Below are 13,803 nucleotides of genomic sequence, written 5' to 3' on the forward strand. Positions count from 1 at the left end.
ATTATTAATATAAAAAACCTAAAGAAATTAATAAAAGTATGAGCATCTAATACTTAGTAATTTCTATCTTGTATGGAAGAATTGTTACTTTGTGTTGTATATTTCGGAAAAATTATTTTAGACTTACTTTTGAATATAGTTATAATATTATTTTTTGAACGAAACCTATTAAGTAATATTATGATGTTTATATAAAACTCATGACGGTTTTAAGGAATAAATAAATAGTGAATCCATGCATGCGGATGCAAAATAGAAGACAAAATACAAACGGATTAGATGATCTAATTTTGTATCAAAATAAAATTAATGTTTGGTAAACAAGTGATGTGAGGGGTGGGGTTGGGCTAATAAAAAATAAGGTAGTTAACTTGCTATCAAACGTAAAAAAAAAATAAATAAATAAACTTGTTATTAAACAGGAAGTATGATTATATACAATTGATCAAAGCTATTAAAATTGACATGAAATTTAATTAAAAGGACATAAGAGGAAATATGATTGTAACTCTTGATTTAGTCTTATTATATATTTAAAACGATATTTTTCTTTCATGTCTAAACTAATCACGACGATACATCTTATCTTTATACCAGCACAAATACTATCACCCTAAAACACAAGTGATATATCACAAATTCTTTTTAAACTTTACACGTTGAAAATCCATTTAAGGTGACCCCCAATACTAATTAAAGTCGCATCATACACCGTGTTAACAATAATTTTGATCTTCACCTTAACACCCTCCCTCACTATAACCGATTGGAGTAGCTTCACAAGAAATAAAAAGGTTAATATCTTTCATATTATATTAACAACTTGTATTTTAATTTTTTAAACCCATCTAGGTGTTTTCATGATTAATAAAAACCAGTAAATAAACAATGAACATACAAGATATAAAAAACTGGCACAAAAAGGATTAGATGACCGGATTCTTATAGTAATAGTTTAGGTCAACCAACATACTAAAAAACAGTCTACTTTAGCGGATAAACTACATCAGTTCTAACCTCCAAAAGTTAATACAAAATAATAAAAATTTCATAATAGATTAGAGTTAGATACGTAAGAGGCATTATCATACCTAAATTCCAGAGCAGGCCGTCTTCGAAAATTTAAATACATTGACCGAGTTGAAGTAAAAAGGTTTGTAGACCCTAGCGAGTAACGATATAAACTAATTTTATTAAACAATGATTGACGTTATTTTTTTTATTTAGTTTGACCCCAATAGCTTTATTGCATAACAGATAAAAAAAGGTTTTGGGCGCTATATATTTAAGATGATTAAGATACATACCTATTTTTAAATTATTTTTTTATAAATATATAAAGAAAACTTTTGCCCCCAAAATTTACATGGCTCAGCCGAACGTTCGGCTCACCCTACTCAAGGGCCGGCCTTGCTCGAGAGCATACAAGATTACAACACCAACACCAAGATTGTATATATTTTTAGCATATCTAAAGTTGTAGTTAACACACGCCTAATAAATATACATTTTCTTAAAACAAATTGTTTAAAAAAGAGATTAATCTTTTACTTACTAAACACTCTCTTCCCTAAAATCCGGCTACTACCCCATCATTAAACCAACAAGACATTGATCTATCTTTCTATTTCAACTCAACAACTTTCTGGTTGTCACATTTCCTGGCCAATTTTAGGTTGCATGCACTTGTATGTGTTGTTTGACTCAACTTATAAAGAAGCTAACTTTGGCCAATTTTAGGTTACATGTGTAACGAATAACAAAACAATTTTCCCGGCTAAATTGAGGGTTGTCTGTAACACCCCGACCAAAGGCGGATTATACATCGGGGCGCCACATATTGCTTCATTACTCGCGACACTATTGGTGTCAATATTTATTAATACACATTTTATCGCGCACGCGCAGCGGGAAAAATAAAGAACATAAATCAAACATAAATCAATATATTATAAATTATAACATTCAAACAACATTAACTTGTCTTGATACATTTTAATTCTAGGTCCAAAAGTAAAAACGTCCTACGTGTCCACAAGCTCCAAAACAGCTACTGCAAACCTGAACATGTGTTAAAATAAACGTCAAACACTTGCGTGTTGGTGAGAAATCAAGTTTAATAGATAATCATAGATAATCACAGTAAATCTGCGCGCAACACGTGTATGTCTAGAGTTTAACAAGGGTGTAATCAGATTGTGATCAAGCCTAAGATAGTTCATAGATCATAGTTCAATCCATGCTCCCAATTGAGCATAAAAACGAGAAAACGTCTGTGCAAGTGTAAACAAAGAAAACCGTAAACGATAGGTCTCCCGTGTTCAACTAATGGTACCAACGGAACTGCGGAATAGGCCGAACAAAGCGGTTAATGATACACACATACAAATAAACAGCCAAGTAAACGTCCTCAACACATGGGGTACTGCGCGACTAAAGTTCATAAACAAGTTTAAGACTCAAGTTTTGTATGAACACATGAACATCCCAAAGCATTTAAAATAAAAAGGGATTAGATACGAGATAACTCACTTGATAAAGATGCGATGATAGATAAAGCAAGAACCAACTTTAAACAAGCACAAGTTAACCTATAAATAAGATTATTGTTTTAACGATTGGTTTCAAGTCTTGATTATAAGTTAGCATAATTAATAAGTAAATTATTATATATACATATATACATTACCGGAAAAGCAGGGCAGAACGGAGGAAGACGGAGGCGGAGAGGGAGGCGGCAGGAGGACAACGGCAGAGAGCAAAAAGGGAGGAAGAGATAATAAGTGTAGTGTGTGAAGTGTTAAGAAAATACTACTATTATTTATAGGCAAACCCAAGGGGACACAAACCCTAGAAAAGATCTCCAAAAGTAAAAGAAAAGATATCAACAGTAAAAAGTTCTGAAAAGTAAAGATATCAAAAGATATGGTAGCAGGGAAAAAGAGAAAAAGGCTGACAGGATTCAGAAAAAGGCATGGGAGAGGACAGATAAAGTACTGGTCAAGCATGGAAAAAGCAGATCTCAAAAGATTATGTCAGTCACTTTATCTGCCAACCAATGGGGTTGGCGCGCATGTTGCGCCGAAAGTAACTTTTCAGACATAAAGCAGATTAGGTCAACAGCTCAAAAGATAAGACAACACAAAAGCAAACGGCGAGAAGAAACTCAAAGGGTTCAGCGCGAGAAGGCTAAGGCGCGAAGGCAGACACAGAAGGTCAAGAGAGCGCGAGCGCGAAGGCAGACAGAACTATCCTTAACGCGTCGCGGAAAGAACTACATTTCTAAGCGCGCCGCGGGAAGAATCACATTTCTTAGCGCGCCGCGGGAGGAACTAAAATTCCTAGCGCGCCGCGGGAAGAACTATAATTCTTCGCGCGTCGAGGGATGAATTACGATTCTTAGCGCGCTGCGAGAACTACAAATCCTTAGCGCGTCGCGGGAAGAACTTCTGTTCTTAGCGCGCTGCGAGAAGAATTACAATTCTTAGCGCGCTGCGAGAAGAGTTCGTCTCGCGTATCGCTGAAACAGGTGGTCTTCACGCAGGATTCCTTGTAAGGGGTCTGGCGCGTGGAGCTGCGCAGACAACCTTAGGCGGGAAGGAACAAAGGACAAGCAAAGAGTTAGAAGAAAAAGAAAGGCTTAAGGGCGGGACAGCGACAAGAGGGAACAGAAGGCGGAAAGAGAGAAGAGGGACGGGACGGCGGAAAGAAAGAGAGAGAAAGAGGCGGGAAGGAAAATATATATTATTATTAAAAGTAAAATATAAGTATAAATAAATATTAAATCATAAAAGAGAGATCGGGTCAGAGAAACGGGTACCTGGGTCGGGTCGGATCGGGTCAGATGTCACAGTCTCCCCTACTTTAAGAAATTTCGTCCCGAAATTTATCTCGAAGTAGGTTGCGCAGAGAACAGGTGCGGGTACTTGATCTTCATTTGATCTTCCCTTTCCCATGTAAACTCGGCTCCGCGCTTGGACTCCCAGCGAACTTTCACGATAGGGATACGACTGCGCTTGGTTTGCTTAACCTCGCGATCCATAATCTCAACAGGCTTCTCAATGAAATGCATGGATTCATCAACTTGAACTTCATCAAGTGGAATGTGAAGGTTCTCGTCAGCTAAACACTTCTTGAGATTGGATACATGGAACGTTGGATGCACATTACTGAGCGCGGGCGGCAGGTCAAGTCTGTAGGCAACTTTTCCCACACGCGCGAGAATCTTGAATGGACCAACATAACGAGGAGCAAGCTTACCTTTCTTCCCAAAGCGGACAACACCCTTCCAAGGCGACACTTTGAGGAGAACAAGATCACCAACTTGAAATTCGAGAGGCTTTCGCCTACGATCTGCGTAACTCTTCTGTCGGCTTCTGGCAGTCAGCAAATGATCACGGATCTTGGCGATTTTATCGGTTGTCTCTTGAACAAGTTCGGGTCCTGTGATTTGAGTTTCACCCACTTCGCTCCAACAAATCGGGGAGCGGCACTTACGACCGTAAAGTGCTTCAAATGGGGCCATACCGATACTGGAATGATAGCTGTTATTATAAGAGAACTCGATCAAAGGCAGGTGTGAATCCCAATTACCTCCAAAATCAAGAACACAAGATCGGAGCATATCCTCAAGAGTTTGAATAGTTCGCTCAGACTGACCGTCAGTCTGAGGATGATATGCCGTACTCATGTCCAAGCGAGTTCCTAGAGCAGATTGGAGAGATTTCCAAAAGCGAGATATAAAACGGCCATCGCGATCGGATATGATGCTCAAAGGAGTACCATGGCGGCAGACAATTTCCTTGACATAAAGCTGCGCGAGATGCTCAACACGGTAGTTTTCACGAATGGGCAGAAAGTGAGCAGATTTAGTCAATCGATCCACTATTACCCAGATGCTATCATGTTTGCTTGCTGTCAAAGGTAACTTGGTAATAAAGTCCATCGCTATACCTTCCCATTTCCACGTAGGAATTTCCGGTTGTTCGAGCAAACCAGATGGGCGTTGGTGTTCAGCTTTAACTTTAGAACAAGTCAGGCACTTAGCTACGAACACAGCAATATCCTTTTTCATACCGGGCCACCAATAAGTTATGCGCAAATCCTTGTACATCTTATCAGCGCCGGGATGAATAGAATACCGAGATTTGTGCGCTTCACTCAGGATATCAGCGCGAAGATTCTCATCACAAGGGATCCAGATGCGATTGAGATAGCAGAGAATTCCACTCAGATTAGGGACAAAGAGTGCTTCCGCGCCACACGCTAACTCGGCGCGAAGGTTACCATTACTGATAGATGCGCGCTGCGCGTCACGAATACGCGATTCAAGGTTGCTTTGAATCGGCGCGAAGTGAAGCTGGGTGCGCGGCAAGATACAGTTAAGTTGGCAGGGTTTTCGGCTGAGCGCATCGGCTACCACATTAGCCTTACCAGGATGATACCGGATCTCACAATCGTAATCGCTGATGAGTTCGTTCCATCGGCGTTGCCTCATGTTAAGTTCCTTTTGATCAAAGATATGCTGAAGGCTTTTATGGTCAGTGTAGAGGATACACTTAGTACCATAAAGGTAGTGTCTCCAGATCTTCAAGGCAAAAACAACTGCACCAAGCTCGAGGTCGTGAGTTGTATAATTCTTTTCATGAACCTTAAGTTGCCTTGATGCGTAAGCGATAACCTTGCCTCGTTGCATAAGAACACAACCGAGACCTTGGTTGGATGCATCGCAATACACGATAAAATCATCATTACCCTCAGGTAGCGCAAGAACAGGAGCTTCACACAACAATCGCTTAAGCGTTAGAAAGGCTTCTTCTTGCTTCGAGCCCCAAATATACGGTTTACCTTTGTGCGTCAGAGCTGTTAAAGGCAAAGCGATCTTTGAGAAGTTCGAAATGAAACGCCGGTAATAACCAGCTAAGCCCAGAAAGGAACGGATCTCAGAAGGAGAGGATGGCGTAATCCAGTTCTTGATTGCTTCAATCTTGGATGGGTCGACATGAATACCCATCTTGTTTACAACATGACCAAGAAACTGTACTTCATCAGACCAAAATTCACACTTGGAAAGCTTAGCATAGAGTTGCTCGGTTCGAAGCTTTTGCAACACCAATCGGAGATGTTGCTCATGCTCGGCCTTGGTCTTAGAATACACCAGAACATCATCGATAAACACGATCACGAATTTATCCAAGAAAGGCCTACACACCCGATTCATTAGATCCATGAAAACGGCGGGTGCGTTGGTTAGACCGAAGGACATGACCAAGAATTCAAAATGGCCATAACGAGTACGAAAAGCAGTCTTCGGAACATCTTCATCGCGGATACGCAACTGATGATAACCAGAACGGAGATCGATCTTCGAGAAACAGGAGGCACCTTGGAGTTGATCAAAGAGGTCGTCAATACGCGGTAAGGGATACCGGTTTTTAATGGTGAGTTTGTTCAACTCGCGGTAATCAATACACATGCGAAACGATCCATCTTTCTTTTTAACGAACAACACCGGAGCACCCCAGGGCGAAGAGCTAGGGCGAATGAATCCTTTAGCAGTCAACTCTTGAAGTTGGCTGGCCAATTCTTGCATCTCAGCGGGTGCAAGACGATAAGGAGATTTGGCTACGGGGGAAGCACCAGGGACAAGATCAATACGGAACTCGACTTCACGAGCGGGAGGGATACCAGGAAGATCATCAGGAAAAACTTCAGGAAAATCACGCACAACAGGGATATCGCGAAGCTTCTTTCCTTCATCGGGTTTAACCACATGGGCTAGGAATGCAATACACTTCTTCCGCATGAGTCTTTTGGCTTCGGCGCAAGACATAAGTTTAAGACCGCGGGAGGGTTTCTCGCCGTAAATATGAAGATCACCATTTTCTCGAGGTATGCGAATCAATTTCTTGGCGCAAATAACTTCGGCGTGATTCTTCGAGAGCCAGTCCATACCAATAATAACATCAAAGCTTCCAAGAGGCATAGGGATGAGGTCGATCAGAAAATCGTTTTCGTTAAGGTTAAGCGTGCAATCTTTAATTACCGAGTTTATTAAAACAGTTTCGCCATTAGCCAATTCAACTGAAAAATCTTCTTTTAAGTTATCGCGCGGTCGCGCAAGCTTCTGCTCGAAGGCGCGAGAGATAAAACTTCGATCGGCGCCAGTATCAAAAAGCATAGATGCATAAAATCCGTTAAGCAAAAATGTACCATTAACTACGTCGTTATTCGCTTGCGCTTGGTGCGCGGTTATGTTAAAAGCTCGGCCACGCGTCACTTGGTTCGAAATTTGGTTCACCGGATTCGCTTGAGTAATCTGAACTTGTAGCCTTGGGCACGCGTTCCGGAAATGACTTGGATCACCGCAGTTAAAGCACGATCTGGGTCGTGGGTTTTGGTAAGTTGGCTGTGGGTTCTGCGGGTAAGCTGGTGGTGTTGGCGCAATCGGATTGGAGGGAGGGGTTCTACAGTACTCAACGGAGTGACCTACGCGGCCACATCGGTTACATTGTCGACACGGGACTTGAGGTGGGTGATGAAGTCTACAGGTTGGGCAAAAGGGTTGGTTTCCTGTGTAAGGTTTCTTAGTTGGCGGGGCAGGGAGTGCGGGATTGGTTAAGGCATAGTTGTGGACTGCAGGAGGTGCTGGGTAGGTTGACAGTGGGTTAGGCGCGTAAACTGGGGGTTGATAAATGGGTTGTTGGACAATGGGCGGGTTGGTAAGCGCATAGGCTTGTCTGCGCCTACGTTTCTGGTTATGGTTTGAGGGTTCTGGTTTGGTTTCTGTTGGTTCAGGGACAGTCTTGGTGGGTTTGGTCTTCTCAGTTCCCCGCAGGAACAGGGTTCCTGCTCTGACATGGTTGTCGCTGAGCACAGCGGCCAATTCGATGGCGTCAGAGAGGGTAACTGGGTTTCTGGCCCATACAGAATCTTGAATTTCCATGGGGAGACCCCCAAGGAATTTCTCTATGGCTCGGCGGGAAGGGGTAACAAGGTGAGGGACAAGCAGGCTTAGTTCATGGAAGCGCGTCGCGTACTCGCGCGCTTCACCGCTGTATTGCTTCAAGTTCCAGAATTCTTCCTCCAGGCGCTTAACTTCGTTGGGAGGGCAGAATTCTCGCGTAAGAATTTCCTTGAATTCCTCCCATGTCATGCTAGAAGCAGCCTCTGCGCCACGCGCATGAGCTACTCCATTCCACCATGTAAGCGCTCTGGATTCCAGGACACTGGAAGCATATAGGGTTCGTCTGTCTGAGGGGCATTGGGTGTGGAGGAAAGCGTTTTCAATCTTCTCAAGCCATTGGAGCATCACGGTGGCTCCTTCAAGACCTGTGAACTTCGGAGGGTTACCCGCATTAAAGGACTTAATGTTATAACTGGTGGTGTTGGTATTGTTTTGGCTCAAAGCTTGGGCTATTGCGGCGGCCATTTCCTGGGAACGTTGCTGTCTACGCATGCGCGAGGCTTCTCTTCTCTGAAATCGGCGAGATAGCGGAGGCATTCTATAAAAATTTTAATTTTAGTTAATATCTTGGTTTTAGCGCAAAGTTTTAATCTTATAAAGCTTGGTTTCACGGAGTTAGATACTATCAAAAGTTAAAGTAAAATAAATGATCCTAAATGCAGACTTAATAAAGGTAACAAATTCGAATCAGAAATCGACAATTCATGTATCACCATGACTTTCCGAATTCCCAATTTAAAATATACGAGTAAACGAGTATTGGAGATTGACGATTCATGTATCACCATGACTTTCCAATCTTCAATATAAAATATACAAGAAAATGAGTATTGGAGGTTGACAATTCATGTATCACCATGACTTTTCAAGTCTCCAACCTCAGAACATAATCGTAAATGGAAATTGAAAATCAACTATTCATGTATCACCATGACTTTTCGGATTTTCAAACCCAACAAACGAATATGTAAGAAAAATCAATAAAAATCGAAATTCGACAAAAATCGAAATATCGCGAAATAAAACATAAAATCATATACTGCGCAAGCGCGAGCATATTCATAAATAACGAGTAATTAACAATAAGCGCGCAAACATGAGATTTCTCTCATGCGCGAGAAGGGACTCTTAGGTATTCTAGGCCGTTACGTCTAACCACCTATCCTAAAGTCAACGAGCTCTGATACCAATCTGTAACACCCCGACCAAAGGCGGATTATACATCGGGGCGCCACATATTGCTTCATTACTCGCGACACTATTGGTGTCAATATTTATTAATACACATTTTATCGCGCACGCGCAGCGGGAAAAATAAAGAACATAAATCAAACATAAATCAATATATTATAAATTATAACATTCAAACAACATTAACTTGTCTTGATACATTTTAATTCTAGGTCCAAAAGTAAAAACGTCCTACGTGTCCACAAGCTCCAAACACAGCTACTGCAAACCTGAACATGTGTTAAAATAAACGTCAAACACTTGCGTGTTGGTGAGAAATCAAGTTTAATAGATAATCATAGATAATCACAGTAAATCTGCGCGCAACACGTGTATGTCTAGAGTTTAACAAGGGTGTAATCAGATTGTGATCAAGCCTAAGATAGTTCATAGATCATAGTTCAATCCATGCTCCCAATTGAGCATAAAAACGAGAAAACGTCTGTGCAAGTGTAAACAAAGAAAACCGTAAACGATAGGTCTCCCGTGTTCAACTAATGGTACCAACGGAACTGCGGAATAGGCCGAACAAAGCGGTTAATGATACACACATACAAATAAACAGCCAAGTAAACGTCCTCAACACATGGGGTACTGCGCGACTAAAGTTCATAAACAAGTTTAAGACTCAAGTTTTGTATGAACACATGAACATCCCAAAGCATTTAAAATAAAAAGGGATTAGATACGAGATAACTCACTTGATAAAGATGCGATGATAGATAAAGCAAGAACCAACTTTAAACAAGCACAAGTTAACCTATAAATAAGATTATTGTTTTAACGATTGGTTTCAAGTCTTGATTATAAGTTAGCATAATTAATAAGTAAATTATTATATATACATATATACATTACCGGAAAAGCAGGGCAGAACGGAGGAAGACGGAGGCGGAGAGGGAGGCGGCAGGAGGACAACGGCAGAGAGCAAAAAGGGAGGAAGAGATAATAAGTGTAGTGTGTGAAGTGTTAAGAAAATACTACTATTATTTATAGGCAAACCCAAGGGGACACAAACCCTAGAAAAGATCTCCAAAAGTAAAAGAAAAGATATCAACAGTAAAAAGTTCTGAAAAGTAAAGATATCAAAAGATATGGTAGCAGGGAAAAAGAGAAAAAGGCTGACAGGATTCAGAAAAAGGCATGGGAGAGGACAGATAAAGTACTGGTCAAGCATGGAAAAAGCAGATCTCAAAAGATTATGTCAGTCACTTTATCTGCCAACCAATGGGGTTGGCGCGCATGTTGCGCCGAAAGTAACTTTTCAGACATAAAGCAGATTAGGTCAACAGCTCAAAAGATAAGACAACACAAAAGCAAACGGCGAGAAGAAACTCAAAGGGTTCAGCGCGAGAAGGCTAAGGCGCGAAGGCAGACACAGAAGGTCAAGAGAGCGCGAGCGCGAAGGCAGACAGAACTATCCTTAACGCGTCGCGGAAAGAACTACATTTCTAAGCGCGCCGCGGGAAGAATCACATTTCTTAGCGCGCCGCGGGAGGAACTAAAATTCCTAGCGCGCCGCGGGAAGAACTATAATTCTTCGCGCGTCGAGGGATGAATTACGATTCTTAGCGCGCTGCGAGAACTACAAATCCTTAGCGCGTCGCGGGAAGAACTTCTGTTCTTAGCGCGCTGCGAGAAGAATTACAATTCTTAGCGCGCTGCGAGAAGAGTTCGTCTCGCGTATCGCTGAAACAGGTGGTCTTCACGCAGGATTCCTTGTAAGGGGTCTGGCGCGTGGAGCTGCGCAGACAACCTTAGGCGGGAAGGAACAAAGGACAAGCAAAGAGTTAGAAGAAAAAGAAAGGCTTAAGGGCGGGACAGCGACAAGAGGGAACAGAAGGCGGAAAGAGAGAAGAGGGACGGGACGGCGGAAAGAAAGAGAGAGAAAGAGGCGGGAAGGAAAATATATATTATTATTAAAAGTAAAATATAAGTATAAATAAATATTAAATCATAAAAGAGAGATCGGGTCAGAGAAACGGGTACCTGGGTCGGGTCGGATCGGGTCAGATGTCACATTGTCCCTGGTAATCCAAAAAGAGCCGGGAAAAAAACAAACAGGCCTCTAAAATATTTGATTTAACTGGGTTAATCACTAATGAATAGAGCCTAAAATTTAACAGATGGGTTTGAAATCATTTAATTTTTAATGGGTTTAATAAAGATGTGTTATTGGTATAGTTGGTTTTTTAAATTTAATTATGTATAAATATTAAAAATTCGGACCCCTTGAGAGACTGGCCCTGAACGGTCACCCATCTTGCCCCATCTAAGTCCTTAGGGTCTGCCCTGGCCAAACACATATGTGCGTGAAAAAAAAAACATATATGAATACAGAAAAATAAAGATATATGTATATAGCAAAGTTAAAATGATATAGATACATTAATGAAGCAAAAATACAACATAAGCACTAAATCAATTGGAATCACTCTAATTAGTAATTACATGTGCATAAAAATTATCTACAACGGTGATCTAAGAATTATAATATTTTATAAATATAAACAAGTATGTAACTCTATGACACCATTTTACGCATTATGAAGCATTGTTTTCACTTCTTTAATAGTGTGGTCGTTCATGATTCATCCCAATCATCATCATCAATGCAACTTTCGTATCCTCTTGCCTACAAAGTACAAACATATATTTTGCTATTGTATTTGATGAGCAATCACGAGCAACCATGAAACACAAAAAAAGGATACGTATTGCATAAACAATTTGATTTTTGTTAGTTCTTTACCATGAATACTCATGTTTGGAATTAAAATGGTATTATTAAAGAAAAGGAGATTTCTGGAATCATTTTCGTTTTTTCATGGTGATTTTTTTTTATTTTTTTGTATTTATAACTTGAACCTAATACCTTTCAGGCCCTTCCAATCTAGGTGTTTAAAGTATTTGTCTTTGCCGGTTAGAACATATCATCTTTAAAGTTCATGAAATGAATTTATGTGTTTGACATTTAAATTCAATGTTTTCAGACCCGGCCTAGACGCCTTACCGAGTTAAAGGTAGAACTGACCAAGGAGGGCAGACTGTTATTTGACCCAGATGGCGTCATAAATAATATATATATATATATATAAAATTAAAGATATAAAATATAAAAAAATAATCAACTTCCATATGCATTTACACATATTTTTTTAAATATATAGCATTTATATTTCTTCAATACTAACATGAATGTGGTTTGGTTGGTTTGGTTAGTGGACTATACAACAAAACTTAAACTCGGTCATGCACTTGGGTTTGATTCCCAGCGTCTACACCATTTTTATTTAATTAAAAAAAGGCTTTTTTTCTGGTTCATCCATTGGCTCACAGGGTTCGAGTCGACACCATTTTTATTTAATTAAAAAAAGGCTTTTTTTCTGGTTCATCCATTGGCTCACAGGGTTCGAGTCGACAGCCCCCGAAAAACTCGGTCGGGTTTTTAGAAAATGGGCCAAATACCCCTCATCTAGTATAGGTACCGATCGTACTAGTCTGACCGGCCTGGCCGGGTTTCAAAACACTGCTTAAATTCAAGTAAATTTGAAGGATTGTGTGCGTATATGGTATTTGTTAATGGAAAATTGGATTTAAATAATCCCACCTTTAATGCATTGGCCAATAATAATCTCACCTCCGGTATTTCCCGCTGGCAGTCCCACCTTTCTAAGGTTTTTTGTTTTATGATCCCCCGTTAAAAATTATTAACTGGGTTAAGTTTTAGCTGATGTGGCTGGTAACTTGGCATTTTTATTTTCCTACTTGGCTTTTACCTGAATTTTTATTTTCCTACATGGCTTTTCTTTCATCATTATCCCAACAATAATAATAACAATAATAATATCTTCATCTTTGTAAACTCACCATGTCCAAATCTATCATCATCTTCTTCACCTTCATCACCTTCATCATCTCTGTATTATCCTCAAACCCTAACCCTAACTCACTCCCCATGGCTCTCTCCGTCCTGACCTACCACGGCTTCATCCTCAAACCCTAACCCTAACTCACTCCCCACGGCTCACTCCATCCTGACCTACCACGGCTTCCCAATCGGACTCCTCCCAACGGACGTCCACTCCCACGACCTCAACACCACTTCCGGCGACTTCGCCGTCCACCTCGGCCGCCCATGCCGCCTCATCCTCCCGCCGGACAACTACCTCGCCACCTACTCGAAGAAGGTTACCGGTAAGATCGTGGAGAATCGGATTGCTGAGTTGAATGGAATTAGGGTTAGGGCTTTCTTCCAGTAGTGGGGGATCACTGGGATTAAGATTAGTGGTGAGGATTTGGTGTTTGAAGTTGGATGGGTTGCATCTGGAGGTGGGGGTCGGGTCCGATGGTCAGCAGGTCGTTTATGTTGGCTTTCTTGAATCTGGGTTTGATTGATGAAGGAGAAAGAAAGATTGAAATTGGAAAGTGGGTAAAAGCCGTGTAGGAAAATAAAAATATAGGTAAAAGCCATGTAGGAAAATAAAAATGCCAAGTCACCAGCCACATCAGCTAAAACTTAACCCCGTTAATTATTTTTAACGGGGGGTCATAAAACAAAAAACCTTGAAAATGTGGGACTGCCAGCGGGAAATACTGAAGGTGAG

The sequence above is a fragment of the Bidens hawaiensis genome, unplaced genomic scaffold (assembly GCF_021521415.1).
Source record: "Bidens hawaiensis isolate Kalapana, Puna unplaced genomic scaffold, B.hawaiensis_p1.1 tig00011691_1, whole genome shotgun sequence".
Classification (NCBI taxonomy): domain Eukaryota; kingdom Viridiplantae; phylum Streptophyta; class Magnoliopsida; order Asterales; family Asteraceae; genus Bidens; species Bidens hawaiensis.